Genomic DNA, 22,055 nt, shown 5'->3' with positions numbered 1-22,055 from the left:
ACGTTTATGTGTAAGAGTGTATTGTAGTTGCGTGTCTGTGTGTGTCCACACACATCTTGCCGTAAGGTACTCACACAGATAGAAACTCAGCTTGGGAGTCTGCCAGGTAACTTCTTACAACGTTCCCAAATGAATCAACTACAAACAGAAGTACAGCTATCGGTCTTCCACAGCTATACAGGAACACAGACTGCTGTGTTCCCCAGCTACAAAGATATAGCAACAGCCGTTACAGACATCACATACAGCCATTGATAATATGACCTCCATTTACAAACACCAATCATTGCTATTTATCATCCTATTTAAAAAAATGTCTTGTATGTTTAACAGATATATTTTATGCAGGGCAAATCACATCCTCACACTATCTTGAGTTGTATGTCATGCAGCCAGGTAATCGCTACATCTGATTAAGGATCTTACTCGGAGACAGAAGGCAATTACCTATTCAGGATCTGAAAGTAACAACAATCTGATAAAGATTTTCAGGAATCTGTACTCATCAGAACACTTGTGGCAGGTAATTTAAGTAATGACATCATAAGAATTACATCAACAATCGTTGACATTGGCTGTTGTTTGAGTGTGCCATGGTATAAAAGTTTATGAATGTGTGTGAACCATGAAGGCTTATGCTGTTGTCATACAAGACCCTTCCTAGAAATAGCTCTAGATGAGGCTCTATGGTTGGACTTCTCTTCTTTGGCGTGACTGGTTTTTTTTTAAGTTCCTCCTCTTGTTTGGAGCCCTCAGTGTCCTCATTGTTCGGTGGAGATAAACCAGACTGTGGAAGCTGCCATTCGTCTCCATGACAGACGTCTTTTGAAGACGCTCAATAAGAACTTCAATGCGGTATGTCCTATTTCAGCATGTTGTCTGCTCAGTATCGTGAATCTTGCCTGCAGTTAACGCTAAACAAAGGCCAATAAAGTAAAATGGTCTTTTTAGAATGAGAAATCTTTTTTCTGGACAGAACGCTCTTCGCCCCCCCCACCCTCCCCCCCCCCCCCCCCCCCCCCCCCCCCCCTCCCCCCCCCCCCCCCCCCCCCCCCCCCCCCCCCCCCCCCCCCCCCCCCCCCCCCCCCCCCCCCCCCCCCCCCCCCCCCCCCCCCCACCCCCCCCCCCCCCCCCCCCCCCCCCCCCCCATCCTCCACGCAATCCGTATGCCCCACAGAACAGGCAAACAGACTGCACCTTTTTTTGAGAAAAAGATTCTCCCTGTCCCAAATACAGAAAGGGCCCCTGTGTGCCTGTGGAGTTGCTGTTGTGCCACTTTTGCGCCAGGAACACTGATGCACGTGTGCTCCATTGATGCCCAAGCCAACGAGCTAGTGGCCATTTTAAACAGGAATACAGGTTGCTCCAATCTACAGAGAGGTACACCTTGCTGTGATGATAACCAGTCTGTAAGAATCTGGCACATGAAGATGTTCCTGTGGTTAACAAGGGATGGCACATGTCTTATTTTCTCTTGTTCTCATATTCTATGTTTACATTCTGGTGCTAATTTGAGAGATGCTACCCATAGAAAATATAGCCTATGGTCAGGTTGCATGTAACACCTGTTAGACCACTTGCTTTTTAAATGGGCTAATAAACTGCCCACACTTACTGTTCTGATGAAGGCTTGCTAGCCGACATGTTAACTGTGCTGCATGAAAGCTTTATTATTTCTTGGAGCTCTATACCAAGTCTCACTTTCAAGTTTTAACAAGGGAACCCTGACTGACTTATACCCTCCCCATCCCTGGTGGGACAATGCCTACAAACGCAACCAGAAACTCCTGATTGGGAGGAAAAGAATGTAGACTAACAAAGACTGGTTTAAAAAGTTCTGGTTCCATATCTGAGAGAAGATGGAAGCAAATCTGTTTATGGAATATCTGGTAGAATTATTCCCCGGCTGTGATTCCCTCGAAGCACAGGTCTCCTTTTTAGGGTCGCTGTGGGCTAGAGCTGAACCTCGCTGACACGGGGCACAAGGGAGGGCCACACCCTTGGTGGGACGCCAGGGAATCACAGTACACACACACACACACACACATACAAACACACAAAAACACATATACACACACACGCAGACACAGACACACAGTGGATCATTTGAAGGCACCAATGAACCTAGACAGCGTGTCTGTATTCTGTGGGAGGAAACCACAGCGACAGGGGAAAAGCTGTGCGGGACACTGGGAGAAGGAACTCGAGAGCCACTACACTGGAGCCCCTGTCCCCTCCGCCGAACGTCGTGCAGACTGGAAACATTTTTAGAGCCCCGTTATGGCTCCTGGAATTTCTGGGCCAAACTGAGGAAAAGGCCGCAGTGTGAGTCGCCCCCCCCTCAGCCATCTGGCGTCTGACCGTAGCGCTTGGACCAAACCTCAGACTTTCAGGGCCAGACCTTTCAGCACATCTGCAGTCAGCTTGTCACTGTGCACAGTGTTTAGAGGGCATCTCTAGATCTCTGCCAGTTCTCATCTGAACACCCCAAGGTTCTCAACTCAACTTTAGTTATAGTCGGGACAGGTTACCTTTGGCTACCTTTGGGTGTCTTCCAGAACCCTCCTGGTGGATAGGTGTTAATGGGAACAGCATGATCCAAAACGGACAGCTCGCTCTCTACAGGATGTCCCAAACAACACACTTACCGCTTTTAGCAGTGATGTACAAGGGCGAAAGGCTAAAACAAAAAGCACAGAAACTCTAGCTTCTGGGGTGGCATAGTATAATAGTTATGGAACTAGGCTTGTAACTCAAAGGATGTAGGATTTATTCCCAGTAGGGGTGGTGTTGTTGTACTGTTGAAAGTTGCATAACTTGGTATACCTGTAAAAATATCTAGCTGTGTAAATGGATTGTATGTAAAAAGAATGTTGGTTGTGTAAGGTGCTCTGGAAAAGTGTATTCCACTAATGCCAAAAAACCAGAATACAAACAGGAAAGAAACTTTTTCCGGAAAGAAAATCTAATCACAATCAACCAAATCATGGAAACAAAGCAATTTGTGATACATAATATTAGTCCTCATATCTATTACAGTATAGGATGCCATGTAATGTATGTGTATACCATGCCTTCACATTCTGGATCATGTTTTACTGTTTCATGTGGAGAAAAGCTAACAGACAGATGAACTTCGTATTCAGTAGATTGTATCCCTGCTTGAAGCCCACACACAGGAGCTGCTGGGTCAAAGGTCAGAGCTAGGACCCTGGCAGCCCTGCGCACAGAACACAGCGCTCGTCTCAAACTCAACATGGGCCTGGACTTCAAAGGAGTCTAAAGAAAATACACAAATCCAAAAACCATTAGCCAGCTTGTTTTCTTTAGTTAGCATTTCAAACACACTGCAGAGAGAAGGGTCATGCTCCTCTCTCCCGTGCCTGTTTTTTTTTATTTTTTTTTTAAAGGTGACAGGGCTCACTGGGAAGGTGCCAGTAAGTCAGTAACAACACCATTCAACCCCCCCCCCCCCCCCACAAAAAAAAAAAAAAAAGCCTATGCAAAGGTAGGAACACATACGTCACCTGCTAGACTGGTCAGCTGTCCGATGGCTCATGCCTATGAACTTAAACGAGCCCCCCCAGAAAAGGCACATGTAATCTGTGACTTGCTATGGCTTATTTCCTCTTCCCTGAGTCCAGCTGGGAGGGGGTGGTGACGGTGGTCCCATCGAAGCCAGGTCAAGTCGAGCGGTTGATTTGAAACCAGAGAGAGCGTGCAAAAAGATTGAAAGAAATGGTGCCTTGCAGCGATGTGTTTCCACGCCTTTGTTAGCGTGAGTGTTTAAATCCTGGCTTTAAGGCCTCCTTTACTACCATTATAAAAAAGTTTGTAAACTTAGTGCCGGCCGAGTGAACTTCAGATATAGGTCGATCCCTCCGTGTAGACAGATTACCACTTCATTAAACAAACCAAAACTTTGACAATAACAAACCTTTTAAAATCACATTTTGCTGGGAACATTACCAGGAACCTCTTGCCCACTTAAAAAGGCTGTGGACAGTCCCTTTAAAATTTATGACAATTCCAAACATTCATTGGCAGGAAATGCTTTTTTGAAAAAAAACAGAAAAACCCCTAATACTTTATATACGAGTTTAGAAATGTTTTTCAAGTTCTTATTCTGTTCTGAACAAGAACAGAAAAACATAAGAATGCATTCTGTGACTATTTGACTACTTCATTTTTAAAAATGGGCGCATCCACACAAAAAGAATTCCTAGAATTACCCTTTAAAAGGAAAAATGCATCCTTTCTGGAGTCCAAATCTGGGGCCCATTATAAAGGCACAGAAAGTTGTTAATGTGGGTGACCGCAGCTTTGAGGTTGACCAGAAGTGGTCATTGAAAACAAAATGAACTTCTGGCTTTTTGTGACATTCAAATGTGTGCGACAAGCACCGGAGAAACGAAATGCTCTGCAATTATGCTATCCCTCCAAAAAGATCAATTAAGTTAAATAAATGCATAGAAATAAAAATATATGAAAAAAAAATTTTTTCCTGAGAATTATAGCCTGGCGGGCAGCCAGAGACATGGGGCAGATGGCGGGTTTCAAATCACAAATTTTAGGGGCCGGGACAGAGCTCCTCTCCGCCAACAACAAGGCACAAGGGCCAAATCGTTCCTTTGAAAATGGGCCAAAGAAGTGTTTTACTGTCTGTTTATTGCCTCCGAAAAACAGAAGCTCCTCTGAAACTGTTCATCTTAGACCAGCAATTCCCATCTCTCAGAGAGCAGCATTCTTGGCTTCACCACTGGCGGATAACATGCTCCAGAAATCCAAGAATTATTCAAATGTACTATGCATTACATGCACATAACATAGACCTCTGAAAAATACTTAGCTAGGAAAAAACATTAATCCAGGTTTGCCTGGGTTTTCTCAGACGATTCCAAAACACACCAGTGAGGTGCATTAGCAGCCAAAAATTTCTATGAGTTTAACTTTTAAAAATTAATACCGCTGACAAATACCACAGTTTCTTTTTAAAGCAATGATGCTGTGTTTGTTTCAGAAAAGACACACAGGCAGATTAAATGAAAATTGTTCACCGACGTAGTCTCAGCGAGATGGTGAACGATGCTCAATAACTGAAACTACTGTACATTACATTATAGGCATTTAGCAGACACTCTTATCCAGAGCGACTTACACAACTTTTTACAGATACATAGCATTTACATTGCATCCATTTATACAGCTGGATATATACTGAAGCAATGCAGGTTGAGTTACCTTGCTCAAGGGTACAACGGTAGTGTCCTACCCAGGAACCGAACCTAGGACTTTTCAGTTACAAGCCCAGTTCCTTACCCACTATGCTACACTGCCGCCCACTAGGGCCCAGAAAAAGAGCTTTGCCGCTTTGCTAATTGGGGTAATTACAGAGTGGACACGAAAAAAGCTACTTTGTTGACAGCATGAGTACACGGTCCCTGCAAATGGTTTACTGCACTTCGGAAACATAAAAAAAACATCATAATGAAAAAGACGCTTGAAAGGCTCAGAAATTTTTGTCTACTGTGGTCACATTCCACCACTCTCCCATCCCCAGCAAACCACCAGGAAAAAAATACAAAGTCGTTCACAAAACGAAAAAAAAAGTTTATTTTGAAGGGTGCCTTGTTAAAAAAGAAAAGTCATTACACCAGCTGGCAGGAAAGGAGGTGTTTTGTAACGTGCTCCTCCGGCTCAGACGGTACCAGCACAAGGGCTTCTAATTAAAGAATGACAAACTGCAATTCTTAGGAAGAAAATCATAGAGGATGAGCTTTAAATAGCTGCAGTTCTCTGAGAGATGAGAGGTGAGTCCTTTCTGGACGGGGTAGCTGGGGGATAACGGCGATCAGCCTTTTGACACGTCATCCATTCGGGCTCCCCCAAACAAATGCGAATCCCCCGCTGGCCACATGGTGAAAGCTTGACGGGTGTGGGCAATCAGCTTATCTCCGTATGGTTAATATCTTCCCTTTTTCATGAGCACACACAATGTCACAAGTCTGTGCAAGTCGCATACCCTGACAAAGTTCTGTCCACGAGACATCCGCTGACATACGTCTGTGAGAAATGTTCGCTGGTGTTGTTTCCTTGTTGCTTTTTCAGTAATGAGTGACGTTGACAGGTCCCTCTGCCTCATGTATTCTTCTTTGAGAGATGTTTGTGGCCTTCACTGAAGGCCACAAACATCGCAGGCAGGACGGGGGTCCCGGGGCACAGCCGCAGGGAAAGAGGATAGGTCACGGCTCACTCTGGAGATGTGCCATTGGCTTATCCATACCGTTGGCTGTCACCTGAAAGAAGTCTTGGGGTGGGTCCATTGAAATTCCATGGCAACTAAATGCAGTGTCCATATTGCGCACCAGAGGATCCTGGTCGACAAGGGTAAAGGAGGGGTAAGACAAGAGGCAATGAAGGCCTTTGAGAGCAGGTGAGAGGTGTGATGGGTGAAGTGACCCTGGGACAGTCACAATGGGCAGTTTGAGAAAAATTCAAGTTGAGAAAGTGATGGGGTGGGAGAGAGAGTAGAGGTGAGACTAGGACAGGTAAGACATTAGGTAGGTAAGACACAGGTGAGTAAAGTTCATTGGAAGCGAATGCTGCAATCTTAGAGGACAGGACCCTGAGAGTAGATGTTAACAATTCACTGATGGGGCCACTGTGCCATGCTTTCTTTCATGGGGTTGTGTAAAATCCACAGATGAGTTAGTGCTCTCCTTCAGGTCATTACTGGTACAGCACCACAGAAGCAAAAGGCACAGCAGATGCCTTGGCAACTGTAACATATTTACAAAGAAAGGCAGAAAAATATTGTCACGTTAAAGATAAACAAAACTGAATTTCTTGATTCCAATTGAGGTATAAATTATGAGGTGGTGGTTTAGGGCATTGTTGTTGACTGGCTTGCTGAATGCTGTCAAACGTTTTGTCACTCAAAAAAAATTTGGGAGCAGGGGGCTGTCGCATCGCATTCAATCACATTTTTCATACGAATGACACAAGGCCCTGCTTCTTCTGGCCCTGCTCTCTGAAAGTAAATGCAGCTGGTAAACTGGAGTAATGAGTTCGGCTCAGAGATGTTCAGAGCTATTAAACGGTCCCTCCTGTTGAAAGCGCCCCTATCTCTGTACTGAGAGAAGCCGTACAGATTGATGTCTGAAGGGGGTGGGGAAGGGGGGAGGATGTAGGACAGCATCAATGGGGGCAAGCCTTCAAAACGATTTAAACATAAGACAACTTTGATGACAGACGTGTCCCAGATGCTGTTTGAGTCTTCCTCAAAGCAGGCAGCCATTGCCAGTTCTGCAATTTAATAAACCCCACTCCTTTGGGGGGGGGGGGGGGGGGGTTGGGTGAGTAAGTAAGTTGGCACTATCCGAGGCTGCTCTGAGCATGGCTATCTGCCCTGGAGGACTACACAGGAGTATGTAGAAATGTCTGCAGGGCATGCTTCCCATTGACTTCGCTGTCCACCAGCTGGGCTGAGTCATCATGTTGGATAGGTTGTGTGTTTGTGCGTAGCTGGCGCAGGCAGACTGCAAACCTATCATATGACCAGAGGAGGGCGCTGGCGTGTGCCGTGCCGAGGAGTAAAACCCCACTGATCGAAATCTTCCCTTCCAACATGACAACGTTTATGCGCCGTTACGCTCTCAGAGTTGGCATGGACGCAGTCTGGATTCGGTGCTGGACTGTATCTTGTTGACACTGGAACCGTGCCCCAACAGGATGAGCCCCCTAGCAGTCTACCACCTTATCCTAACTGTCAGATGTTTCCAAATACAGACACTTGTGCTCTTTCCTCAAATTCCCACAGCTCACTTGTTATTTTCTATCATTTGTGATTGCAGGCTCTCACTTTCTTTCCTCTCTCCCTCCCTCTCTCTCTCTCAATGCTGGAATGTCATCTTCCTGCTGTGTCTTACACTCACTCTAATCCCCTGTCTCTCTTTCCATCTAACTCCACATGACTCAAACTTGTGTCACTCATCAAACATATCATTTACCTCAGGGCATACCACCCCTGTGACTTCATATCAGTCATCTACAGGCACATCATCCATGTTACTTCATATCATTGCTATTCTTTGCTATTCTGAGGGCACGTTGCCCTGGTTAACTTTCACATATCACATATCTTTCGCATCCTCTTTCGCTCCTGCATTCTCTCCTGTTGTTTTTCTTTTTTTCTTTTTCGTCAGTCAGTGAGGCCATTGTTGGTGATTGTTATCCGGAACCGTAGCTGTATCGCAACCAGCAAAAGTGAAGTATTTTTGCAATCAGCACTAAAATAAGCACAAAGTTACTGCACTGCCACTGGTACCATCGAGCATTATTAGTTGCCAGGTCAGGCAGCAGCCACCAAGTTAAAATCTGAGTGTCCATTTGGTGATGGAATGGTATAAAATAACTGGTCATGGCTACTGATACTACTGACCACCACTAGCCTTTAGGTAATTCAACTGATAAGTGATCCAGTCCCAAGAATCCAGTCCATCATTGATGAAAATGGGGAGTAGATTTTTTTTTTCTTATTTTCTCTGCTGGACATCCCCTCCTTCCTGGTTGGTACCCACTGGGTGCTGAGGGACGAAGAAGTGAAAAACACAAAAGCGTTCTGCGAAAGAGAAGCGGCAGAGCTGCAAATTACAAGGTTTTGTTGTGCCATTTTGGGCTTTAAAGTGATGTTGACGTGCCAGCGTAGGAGATGCGGACCTATATTTCACTCTCACCCCAATCCCCCGATGCAGCCCGTTGAAAGTAGAGGGAGAAACGACTGTAATTACAGCTGTGGACGAAAGAAGTGTCTTACTGAGGATCTCTCATCTATGCCTGTCTCTCACAGAAGGGCATGCTTTCATGTGGCACAGCTGCCCTCATTCTGCTCACAATGGCCATTCGCATTTGAATTTTCATTTTCCCTCGTATTTGCAGTAGCAGACCCTTTGGGCAGAGCAGAACAACGTGATCATGGATGCCCTGGGATGTCCACGCGTGGTAAACACTGTTTGCAAAGCTTTCTTGTGGTGCCTTAGAAGATACCCATGACGTTTGGTTCACATGCATAGAGCAGGTCTGAATTCTTGCCAACAATAAAATGTGTGCCCACACCTGGGATCTGCTCTTGTGTGCACTGTATGAATGTCCTGCTGAACCACAAAATGATATCGCCCACACAAAGGTATGCCTGTAAATTAATTAGTCTTTTCATAGAAATGTACAGTTCATGTGGAATTTATGAGATGTACGAATGAGACAAATGAATCCTTATTTGTACTTCCTGCCAAATAATATTGCATGTTTGCTAGAATTGTGTGCATGTGTATATTTTCCTGCGTTTGTAAAAGTGTATATGCACATATGATGGTGTGGGATGCTAACCTGCAGTCTCATGTAGATATCAAAGGGCTGCACTTATAGTTATCTCTGCTGCTCAGCCAATGGAAGCAATCACAGGACAGGAACAAAAGTGACTACTGGGGACTTCAAAGGGAGGAGACCTTCAGTCCTGTGCCCAAGTTGGGATAGCTGAGCACTGTAATCACAAGAGAGGGGAGCAGGCCGGAAAAAGAAGTGTGTGTGTGTGTGTGTACGTGTGCACTGTGGTGTGTGTGACTGTTCGGTATGTGCATATCTATGTGTGTGTATGTATATATGTGTGCGCTCGTGCCTGTGTGCGTGTGTGCATGTGAGAGAGAGAGTGCTGAGGGGTGGGGCAGGGTGGTTATGGACATTGAACAGCAGAGCGGGTACCTCTGAATAATTGGAGCTGCGGACATCAAAGGGCCGGTCTCGGTTTGGTCACCATAACCACCAAGAAGGAAGAACAGAGCAGAGCTGCTGTCGTTTAATTCTGCTGCGTCGTAGCTCTTCTGGACGGCGAAAACCAAAACCATGTCAAACATCGTGGAAAATATTTGAGGGCCTCTTTTATTAACCGAGTGCGGCTTTGATGTCGCCGGCTTTATTTACTTTTTAAAAGAAGAAAGAGAAAGATGGGGGGGGGGTTGATATAGCATGCAAAACCTTCCTCTCGACAAAAGCAGGACCCAAGAATAAAAAAAACACACAAAAGAGAGGACGATTACAAAACGAAAACCAGGCCGGAGTCCCCACATTCCGTATCATCAATTAAACGTCATTATCAGATTAAGAAAATCAGGGGATCAAAGAATTATGGGAAGTGATCAAAGTGGCGACTTTCCGGAGGGCAAATGTTTGTTTGGCCCACGGATCACAACTGAATCCCCCCCCCGCCCCTTCTGCCTCACCTCCCCCCTCCCCATCAAGCTTTATTGCGTATCCTGTCTTTGAAGCTCCCTGGCACTCCCGCTCATGTACGACACACAATGCCCCCCCCCCCCCCCCCAAAGCGTGCACGCCTCTGGATGGGACTGCATTTGTGTGTCGCTCTGTGATCATGGGCACCGCAGACACCGCGGAGGCCGCATAAAAAAATATAATTAAAAAAGGGGAACTTCACTTATGTTGCTGTGTCACGCGGTGGCAGAGGACCAAACTGAAGGATGTCTGTTGAGCTTCAGTCAGCAGCTTCGACCTAATGGCGTCTGACAGCTTCAGGAGAGGTAGTATTCAGAAGACATGACTTTTAGGTTCTGTACAGAACAGCTCAGCTCATTTAAACTCTTATATCGCAGCATGATAAAAACCCATCAGGCTCCATTGCAGTTGCTCTCCGCGGGGCGAAAATGTAGCGTCCTTTTAAGTCTTCAAAAAAAAAAAGAACTGACGTGCACACAAGTTGCCGGCCTAGGCGTCAGCAAAGAGACCGTCGTCCGTCCTCGTTTCCACATCAGTCGATAGATAGGAAGTCATGCGGCGGTCTGCATGTAAATGGAGATTATGTTATGGGCAGGACGTTTTGATGTTACGGGCAGGACGTTTTTCAAACGGCTTGTTATTTCTCCGACATTAAAGACACACCCCGTGTACAAACGGCACGGATGCTTTCTGGGAAAACAAAGTTACTCTTATTCTGTGTGGATGGAGGCAAACTGGAGGGGGGGGGGGGGGGGGACTGGAAAATGAATTGGCGAGGCCCTGGTGCCCTTTGACTGAGAGTTTTTGAGTCAAAGTCCCGAGGACATTCCAGATATCAAAGGCACAAACCACAGCCCTTTTCAAGCCCTCTGTTTTTGCAACTGGACACTTCAGATGCAGGGAGGGGGGATGAAAAGGACGCTCTTCAGCTTGCTGGCACTTTTCAAACACGGCTTTCACGCCCCACCCAAATCCCCCTCCCCCCCAAAATCTTGTTTGAGTATGTGTCTATGTGTATGTGTGTGTGTTGGGGGCCACTGGGTTTACCTGCAAGTCAACCTTTCAGGGTGGTCACCGATGAGTCACCACCCCCCTCCCCCCACATCTTCCCACTCAGTATCACGTTGGTGTTGGTGTTGAGTTTGGGCCTTTTGGGGTAGGACATAGCTGTAGCTTAGCCTCCGACTCCCTGTTCCCGGGTTCCTTTAGGAAATAGCGATGAGTGGCTGGATTTTTGCTCCATGTATTCCCTTTGCAAAAGTCCGGGCGTCCTGGCTTGCTTATTTTTTGGTTATGGCCTCTGTGCAGAGCAGGTCTGAAATGTGTCTCCAGGACAAACTTCTGTAGAAAGCTCATCTCACTGGCATTTTCTCTAGGTCCTCCTTATCAGGCTGTTAGCAGTTTCCCCGAAAGCAACTGAACCTGGACCTGAGTCCAAATTTTGCAATAATTGGACGTGGTTGGGGCTGAGGGTGGGCAAGCTGAACTTATGTCAGATGCCAAAGATATGGAATAACAACAGCTTTCATCAGCAGCCACGGATACCATGGATCTTCTGTGTGTGTGTCTGTGTGCGTGTAGGGTGGCTTAGTGGTTTGATGGGGTGGTGTCTGTGGTCTTAGGCTCTTCCTGATGGCTGTGGTACTGATGGGCAGCATGTTCTGCTTCCAACTGCATAACTTCTGTGTGCTTTAATTTGCCATTCATATTATATCCAAACTACTTAAATGCTAATGTACCAACTAAAAGTACAACTTAAAAGTCTGACATGGGATGCCTACAATTGGAATCAATATATTCAGTGCTAAAAGCATGTTACATTTACCTCACCTTGTGCCTTTCTTCCTCTCACACTAAAGTTTGATCTCTGGTGAGGTTGTAGGCATAGATGTAGGTTGGCTTTAGAACAGACAATTCACTGGAAAAATCTTCCTGATGCTTTCAAGGTCAGAACCTGAATTCACCCCTATGAAATGCCCACGTGCTGGGATCAAATTTAGGGAGCCTTGGATTCCATTTGACATTTACGCAATATAAGTATCCCTATATTTAGCTAGCTCCTTTCACGTCATAATTGTTTTGTGTTCTCCAAATTCAGGACCATTAAAGACTTATTAAAGAGGAGAAAAAAAAACAATTTTGCACACACAACAAAAATTTACGAAATTCACCATTAGTGCATAGTGTAGCATAGAGTGCAGTTGCACTTGTTATTTTATGTACACTGATGAACAACCTAAAAATGATAAAATGAAATAAGAAAAAGATTAACCGAATTGATGGGAGAGAGGGAGAGAGAGGAGGTGAAAGAGATGCAAGAAAAGAGAAGGCTGGAGTGAGGATTATAAACGGATGCCGCCTGGATTCTCCACTTAATCACCACAAGAGGCCTCAGGACGCTGTGCCACATTGCACGCACTAACCTTTACGCCGCACTCCAGGAAGTGGTGTTGACAGGCAGGGATCTAAGGTCACAAGGGGGACGGGTCAAAGGTCAAGCACTTCCTGCTGACATGAAAGTGCACCCCAGAACACCTTGCTCCGAGCCTCCGCCATGCGCGCCCCCACCATCTGTACCTGAGCGATCTGGGGCGTGGACTTCGGTGTGGCTGGCCCCCGGGCCCAAACAAAACCCATGTGTTAATGGTCTTTGAAGGTGGAATACCTTCAGGGTCATGGCTGACTTTCATCTAGCACCAGACTCAGAACAGCTTGTGCTTTTGACTTATTACCACTGTCCCCTCTTGTACCTGCTTTTATTTTTGCTTCTTTTTTTTCACCGTAAGTCGTAAGTAACCCTGTGGACCGTCAACTGAAAATTTCCAGTCCATTTCATGTAATTAAATGCGCACTATTAAGGGCTCCCTGGCTGACATCGTTATCCAGAGTGACCTGCACAGCTCTTTTTATTTCTAAATGCCTGCCATCCACGTATACAACTGGATGTTTTACTTAACCACGTTTCACTCGACCAGGCTAAGTACATTCCTAGGGGGTGTACTGGCAGTCTCCCATCTGGGATTTGAACCTGAAACTTTATGTTGCTGCACCACGTTTGCATCCGTGTTTCACATGTAAAAACCTGTTCACCTGTTGACATGTACCTTTGGAGTTATAACTGTAAAATGTCAATGGGTTTAGCAGAGAATAAGTGACTTCAATGGTTAAACGGCACAATTTTCTGCAATTTCATTACTTTCCTCGATGTTTTCACCTTCCTTCGACAAAACGTAGCTTCCTCACCATAAAGCTGCAGAGCTGCTGACCTTTAAAGGGAATTCATTCATCCATATTTTTCTAAGAAAATTATGAATCTTTCTTTTTTCTTTTAATCTTTCTATTCATGTGTTTTCAAGAAGAGAGACAAGGCCACAAAAACCTCTTGATCATCTTAGCCAAGCGAGGTGCCCTGGTGATGAGAAGAGAGGGAGTGCCAGACATGGGGTCAGCGGTGATGAAGGACAGGATGCCTACCCCCAAACCGCCCCCCCTCCCCCCCCATGCCGAGTTTGTCCTGATGCTCAAGAGGAAAAGCAGTATGTTAGTGTTCAAGGGGAGGGCAAGGGAGGGACCTAAAACATTTCCACCTCAAGCAGCAATTTCCTCCATAGGCAAACATTAAGATTGTGCCTCATAATTCATCACTGTCTTCCTCGTGAGAGGTATTTCAGAGCTGGGAAACTTTATGTTGCTTGTGACGTTTTAAGCATGCGTGTGTGTACCTTTCCCCTCCTCGTGAAAACAAGACCTGGCTTTCTATTTAGGATTAAGAGCTGAGCCAGTTTTCCTACCGTTAGAACCTTCTGGATGCTCAGATCAAAAACCCCTCCGTCCTTTGACCTCCTCCCATGGGCAATCCCACAGAAGGGGCTTCCAAGGGGTTTCTGAAGCAGCAAGCAAGCTCAGTGGTGGCTCCCCCCAAACAGCGGTGCTGTCACAAGAGAGAGGAGAGTAAAAGCCAAAAAGAGAGCGGAGGGAGAGGGGCAGACATAGAAAATAGGCAGGATATTTTATCTGAAGGAAGGGAACTTACTTCCAGTGGATGTGTTAAGAGGGAATCTAGCAGGGAGATTGTGATTGTCAATCAGGGTTCGAGGGGTGGAGACAGGGATTTTAGACAGGGTGAGGGGTGGACCCCAAGTATCCTGGATGCAACACATGAATTCTAATTTCTTAAATTCTTTAATTTTCCCTTTGTTTGGTGCTACCACAGATGGATGGCGCATCAGGCGACTGCCCTTGTCACTTATACCAAGAACCGGCCCTGCCTGCAGGTCTCTAACCCAGTGGTAATCAGCCCTGTTTCTGGAGATCTACCATCCTTCTCTAGCTGTTGAGTGAGAAGTGCTTTTTTAGGGTTGGAATGAAAACCTACAGGATGGTAGATCTCCAGGAACAGGGTTCGTTACCACCTCTATAACCCAATGCACATATTTCCTGTGAACCACCGCCAATTTTACTCTGATTGTATGTGACTAGGTGGTCTTCAGATGATTGCTGCTATTTTCACTTTTTTATTTATTTATTTATTTTTTGCTGCTAGCATTGGAATTTCATTGAAAGTCCTTGATCTGCACTGCTTTCTGTTGACCAAAGCTGAGTTATTGGAAAACCTTAAAACATGTGAATAAGGAAGCTTCCTGGCCATATCCCAAAGCATTGCTTTCTCAAGCTAGCTGTTAAATCCCACACACGGGCAAACCCACTCTAAATCTCCCAAGGCAGTCAGTGAAACAAGAGACACTTGATTTCTCCGTTTAGGCAGACCCACTATGGTTAATACTACTCAGAAAAAAATGTCAAAATAAACTATGTTTGTGTTTACGGAAGCAACTCTTTCCGTTTCCTTAAGCAAGACGTAGAAACCTTTTTTTTTTTTTTTGCAAGCTACAGCTTTTCCACAGCAGAGGACATGATTACATAGCTCCCTCTGTGGAGAGAGGGGAAGGGGTGGGAGGGAAAGAGGGCGGATCCCTTTCAGATAATGACAGGTGGTCCAGGCTGATTATTGTTGTTTTTCTGTCCCCACCCCCAGAGTGGACAGTGCAACACAGAGAATTTTATGAGTGTACAGGTTTGAGGGGGGGGGGGGGGGGGGTCAGAATCAGAAGCTGATGTCTCCAAGGTTATAGGGACAGAGAGATGCCCTATTATCGATTGAAACATGTTATTACTTGAAACCAAGTTGCTCTGGGGAAAAAGCATCTGTGAAAGGAATAAACTTACTAAAACCCTATAGCATCTCATAACCTACCCACCTCCTTAACTTCACCTTCTGTGGAAAAAGGCCACCACTCTCCCATCTCTGCACTGTTTCTATGAGATGGGATGTGGTCTGCTACCCTAAAGGTCTGGACCCATGAGCCGAGAGCCTGTTCAGCAGATGTCTACCACCTCTCCTCCTGGTCTCCAGTTGGAATTTAACATTCAAGGTGGTAATTCCTGACACAACCCAGACATCATGTTCCTCCCTGGTGCATTGTGGGTACTACAGGGAACATGTGGCAAGTGCTTGCAAGGGTGCCGCGAATGCACTAAAGCAAATCCATGTTTATGATCGTTTATGTTTATCTTACTTTTGTCTTTTATTTGTAAAAAATAAAAATAAAACTGTTTCTAATTACGGGTGAATTTAAGCCCATGTTTACATTCGGTTTTCAATATGGTGGATGAGAGGGAAGAAAATCTGTTATGGATAAACTTAGTTCAGTGAGAAACAACAAAAAAAACAGATTTATGAAGATGCAAAGCCTGGATTTAAACAGATTTTTACATTTTCAGGCAGGTACTACTAACCAGCATGTTCTGTTTTGTATCTGTGGATGCTGGTGTCAGTGTTGCACTGTTACCTCTGTCATGCAGACTCAGCTTATGACAGTTAGATTCTTACCATAAAACAGCTGTCATTAAATGTGATTATGTAAGCGTTGATGGATTTATGCCAAAAAAGTTACTCCATTTAGCAGACGGTGAACTTATCCAGTAGTACTATAGAAAAAGATAACAACATTCTTAGAATCAGAGATTGATTACTCAAATGGTTAAAACATTAAATATACCAGACATGTTCAACAAATCGAAATAGCTATGTATTTCAGCCATTCAGCAGTTTCATAATTTATTACTCATAACTAGTTAAACCCTTCAACAACTTCAAGTCATTAACTCCATTAAGCAAATTAAGTTGTCAAACACAATGGCAATCAGAAACATTATCTACCTTAGCATGTCTGCTAGTGAGTTACTCCAAAACGGCACAAACTGTCTTTGCCCCGCTGTTCGATTTTATTGCATTGTCAAAATGGCACCCATTCAAATCATTGATAACAAAAAATCTGTAGTGGCGATATTTGAACTGTCATACTACCATTATTTACCTGATTTCTCCTACTGAGATAAACGTGAAGGCAAAATGTGTATATTAAATATGTTGAGGTATTTTTTGGAAGTTGCAATATTGAAGGCTCTGAATGTTTCTTTAGTTATGGGCATTTTTAAAAATTTATTTTTTTTGTTCAGATTTTCTTTTGTAAAAATTCTTTTTACCAATATTTAACCGATAACTTAGTTTTCAATGTTTCAGAGAGTTAAGTTATATTATGCCATTATGTTTATGAACCAACAGCTGCTGCTATAGAATGACATCACACTACTTGTTTGAACTATGCTTATTTATGAACCCGAGCAGATTACAAACATTTGAATTAAGGTTCCGACAATAAAGAGAAAAGTTTCTTTGATGCCACTGAAAGCGGGAAGACATTGAACCAGAACATTTGAGGAAAACCGCCTGGTCTTGATTGCAAGAAGCATGACAGCTAAACCATCAGGCACTGTGTCAAACAAAATGTGACTGTTTATGCAGCAGTCCCAAGTTCTGCCATTTAAATCATTTTTACCATTCTCAGCATTTTAAGTATAAAGCATTAGAATGTTTTCTGAGCATCTCTGGAGAGTATGGTTTTTTTCACAATATATTTCATGTATCCCACAATAATACACAATAATAATTGAGAGATGTGTGAAAAATGTACTGACAGTGAAGCTCTTCCCTTCACTGAAAAAAAGTGTTTCATTGGATAAACCTAAAAGGTTTTCTTCAATTTCTTACACCTATATTTATTTGTCATTTGAATTACCCTAAACATTTTCAATTGAGAAAATAAAAAATATATTATGTAGTTGTAACAAATTGAAGTTACACTTTAGGTTTATCCAGTAAAGCATTTTTTCAGTGCACAAACTGACAGGCAGCATGAAAGGCAGCTAATCTAATTTTATTCATTAATTACCCCAACATTACTTCCAGTGTAGCATAGGTTACCTGGTTCACACATGGAAAAAGTAAAGCTGAAATTCCCTGTGTTTCTTGCACCAGATATCTGAAAGTGCAGGTTCAGCTGGCACCATGTGGTCTGCTGTGTACGAGAATAAAAATAGAAAGATGCCACTTAAAAAAGTTTTTTTTTTTTCTTTTTGCAACCATCCTGTGAAATATAGAGGTTTTATAGATGGTGATTTTCCCTTTGTTCTCAGAGCGAGGGCCTACACCTGTTTCTGATGATGTGATTCTGAGCCTGTCCTTTTCATGAAACCGATCCCTCCTGATCTCTTTGATGTAACCTGATCTAACAGTTCCAAGATAACAGGATTTGAAGATCATGCATGGGCTTAACACAAGCACGTACAATTGGGGGGGGGGGGGGGGGGGGGGGGGGCTCTGGATGGTAGAGGTTCTGTGTGTGTATGTGCATGTGTGTGTGTGTGTGTTAGTCTAGGCATGTATGTCAGTCTGTGTTCTTAAATGCACGTTTCTGTGTATTTTTGTCTGTGACAACATGGTGGGTAGATCGTTTAGAGGCAGAACACAAAGAAAAAATGGGAAAAGAAAGAGAGATGGAGAGAGAGAGAGAGAGAGCCTTTGAGTGACAGGCAAAACTCTTGCACGCCAGGTGGGTTGCTTTACGCATCCTCACCTTGCAGCCCCGAGACAAGCAGGAGACCTGTGAGTGCATGCGCATGCTGCTGGTAACACATGGAAGGCAAACCTGAACTTCACCAGGAGGCAGAGCAGGTTCTGGGGATGGAATGTGCTGCGGGGGGGGGGGGGGTGAGTGGGTGAGTGGGTGAGTGGGTGGTGGGGGGCATGTCTGTAGGCTAAGTGGCACAGAGACTCTGAGCAGCTTAGGACAACCGGAACAACACAACACAGCCTGATGCTGCACAGAAAAGGCCTGTGTAGCACAGCACAGCATAGCACAGCACAGCCTAGTTAAACAGGGCGGCGCAGCCTAGCTAAGCACAGCATAAGCTAGAACGGCACTGGCCGCAGCATTGCTCTGCACAGTACAGCTCAAATACAGTGAACACCGTGCGTGACATAACAGCACACATCAGTGGAACACATCAAAGTGCCCTTGAAATAACCCAGTCCCAAAACAACACAAAACGCAATAGAATATAGGGTTGCCCAACAGGCAACAGCACACCTTAGACAAACACCAATGCAAGACACAACAGAAAAACTGACAATATATTTGGCAAACCTTGCTTTAAGAGCAGTGTCCATCTGTGAGTGATTTAATGGTCAGTTTTTTTGGGGGATGAATTCTGATAAAAACGTAAGGTGTACGTTTAAGAGACCGGGCCCAATCAGCGAGTCCTTTCCCCTGCGGCTTGCACGCGTCTAAATCTATACAGAGATCTGTTTGAAGTTCCCGATGAAATCCATCAGCCCCCGCCGAGATGACCTCATATCACATTTACCTGCCTGCCCTGGAAAACTCAATCACTTCAGCTCATCAATATGGGCCCTTAATTCCCTCTTTCGTACACGTCTACTGTCTTTAAAAAAATTATCGCGTCCCGGCGGTCGCTCACCCATATATAAATCTGCGCCCGTGTTGCCTGTATGCACTTTACAAAATTCCAAGACCGTTACGTCGAAGTTCCATAGTTCTCCAGTGGCCGACGCCACAGTCTTGAGTCTTTTTGCATTGTAAAGTTTTCATAGCTCATGAGTAACCAATAAAAAGGCAAACTGTAATCTTTGTTTAGAGTTTGCCTGTTTATTCAGCCATGTAAGAGATATACGAATATTGGTTTTACTCAGATAATGTGTTTGAGTACGGAGTCGAAATACAAGGATTTTTCAAATATTAATAAACTAGTCGATATTTTTATTATGTCGTCAATTATTTTGTTATATTTACAAAAACTATTCCCTAGTGCAACAACGCTTGTCTCGCGCAATTGCATTAGCTATGTCAGAAATGCCAATAGATACCTATGCCATATTTTTTTCAAATTTGTAAATCGTTCAGTAAGCGATTATTCTGAATTATTATCTTAACTGTACGGCGGCTGTATTTCGATATTATGTGAGGTAGAGTTGTAGTTTATTTGTAGAAATAAAGCGTTGATCGTAGAAAATAAGGCATAGCCTACCTGTAAGATAATCTTTATGATTTGATCCCCCCTCCAGAGATTTGATCACACTTGACGCACGTGATAAAGAAAAAGAACGGGTGGAGAGCATCACATGTCGTCATAGTCGTAGAGGTGGATATGTGACTCTCATTGTATTAAATAAAGAAGCTCGCTTAATTTTAAACACCAGATAATATTTTCTCAGGATCCAAATGACGGACGCTCCCGTATTTTGTTTTCTCTTTTTAACAGTGCAACTGAACTGAAAAATCGTTCAATAGGCTAATTTGAGTTGATTTCACAAATTACCCCTTTACCCCTTAACTAATCCAGCCCCGTGTCCTGAATGAGAGAGCATGTAGTACCCCTTTCTGTAAAATTAAAAGTCCCAGTTGCATCGCCCCTTTACAACCACGTAACGTTAATCTCACCGCTCAGGTATGATGACCTCGTGCTCGAGGGCCCTTATACGTCACCAATTCGTGATACATTTTTATGTAATGTTTTTTTTGTGCAACCGTTGACGCAATAGCGGGCCCCTCTTTCAAAGTGGTGCAATAAGCATATATGACATGAGAAAAAGTACTTGACCTTGAACAGATATTCACAGATATTTAGGTTGAATATTTGAAACGGTTGTTTTTCTGAATGTGTCATCTTGAAAATTCAGTCCTCATTCGTCAGAGGCATACATGAGCTAGAGGTGTATTTGTTTCGGGACTCCTTCTTCCAAAATTAGCACATAAAATCAACAAAAAACCTAAATCGCCAGAAAGATTTAGCCTACTTAGGTGTTAAATAAGTAATACCCGGGTGTTTATTCCCGTAAATAGGCCTAATACATGTTATTATGTTTCAGCCATGCGTTACAATTGCTATTGCTTTCAAAATGAAAGTAATCATTTTATAGTCATAAACTGAACTGACGTGCCCCTCCAGAAAATATAACAGATATACAGTATATAAATACCTACTGTACTGAAAAAAAATCAGACCGTTCCATTTCCGTTGCCCATGGCTACCTTTATTTGCTTTATCATGGTAATTCTTTTTGGACTTCTGTGCTTACTTAAAACTGTTAAAAGTGACCGTGTGTTTATCCGCCATCCTGTGAGGTCAAAATTACAGGACTGCGGCTAGAAAGACAACTACAAATTAGATATATGTTAGTGTAACCTGCCTGTCAACTCCAAACGGTTATTCTATACACTGGCATGTTCCTCAGATTGAATTGCCTGGCTCGCGCGCTTCTGGTTCAGGGAAATCTCAACATCACGATCCAAGAAACCTCAACCACGAATGACGTTCCTAAGCAAAGGTGTGTGCTTCCCTTAAGGATGCGAAAAAATACAGTGTAGCCAACAAGTTTGGAGGGTGGTGGTCCGGTGGGTTAGGAGGGGTTGGGGAGGGTGCAAAACGACTGGCAGTTGCTTTGATCGTTACTATATTAAAAAGTGTCCCCTCCTGCAGTCCAGAAATACTGCCTGCTTTACGTTCTAGAGCGCGGTCTTCATTCGCCTTGATTCAAGGACGCACAGCACAACACAAGGTAATCGTGATGAGACTGTAAATGCATTTAAAAATTATAGGCTACTCTTAAAATCAGTGTGTTGTGATAACTTTTGGTTTGTAGAATTTTTTTTATTACATTTGAATTACTTTAGCTGAAGGTGATGCTTTTAAAATCATAATATAATTTTCAATTAAGACGGATTATTAATGTATTGTTTTAATATAATTAGTATTCATTGAATCAATATTAACGGCTGATATGATTAATGAACAAGTATAAAATGTTTGTTGCACAATAACACCTTAAATATCGTATAGTCCAATAATTTAAATTTTCACAACAGCAATGATTGTGGTCACGGACATCACAATTATCACAGTTATTTTTGCTGCTTCCAAAGTCAAGAGCAGAACAATCACAGCGTTGCCGTTTAATCATCAATTGCCCCTTTAAACAGAATCGTGAGGTTAGTGTAATCGAGTGTAATCCATTTATTGACGTTAAACAAAACAAAAATGCACGAAAACAGCTATGCCCTCAGAATGCCTTTTGCGCCATTCAGCGCTGTCTGTTAAATTTATCTGTTAAACTGCTGGGCTTTCGATTTGCAGTGAAAAGCACAAAAAGACACTCATGTGCACTAGTTCGCCGTTTTTTGAGAGCTCTCTGTAAGAAAGCAAATAATGTAGCCTCAGTAAAATTACCATTGTCCGACTAAACTAACTGTGTCTTTCTCACCCGCCTTGGCTGTCAATGAGGAATTGATCTTCAAAGAGTGACCTCAAGTGATTTATAGTCGCAGCACTTGTTTAAGCTTGAGGCAAGATTT

Source organism: Anguilla anguilla, chromosome 17, assembly GCF_013347855.1.
Source record: "Anguilla anguilla isolate fAngAng1 chromosome 17, fAngAng1.pri, whole genome shotgun sequence".
NCBI classification, from domain to species: Eukaryota; Metazoa; Chordata; class Actinopteri; order Anguilliformes; family Anguillidae; genus Anguilla; species Anguilla anguilla.
This window is presented reverse-complemented; position numbering follows the sequence as displayed.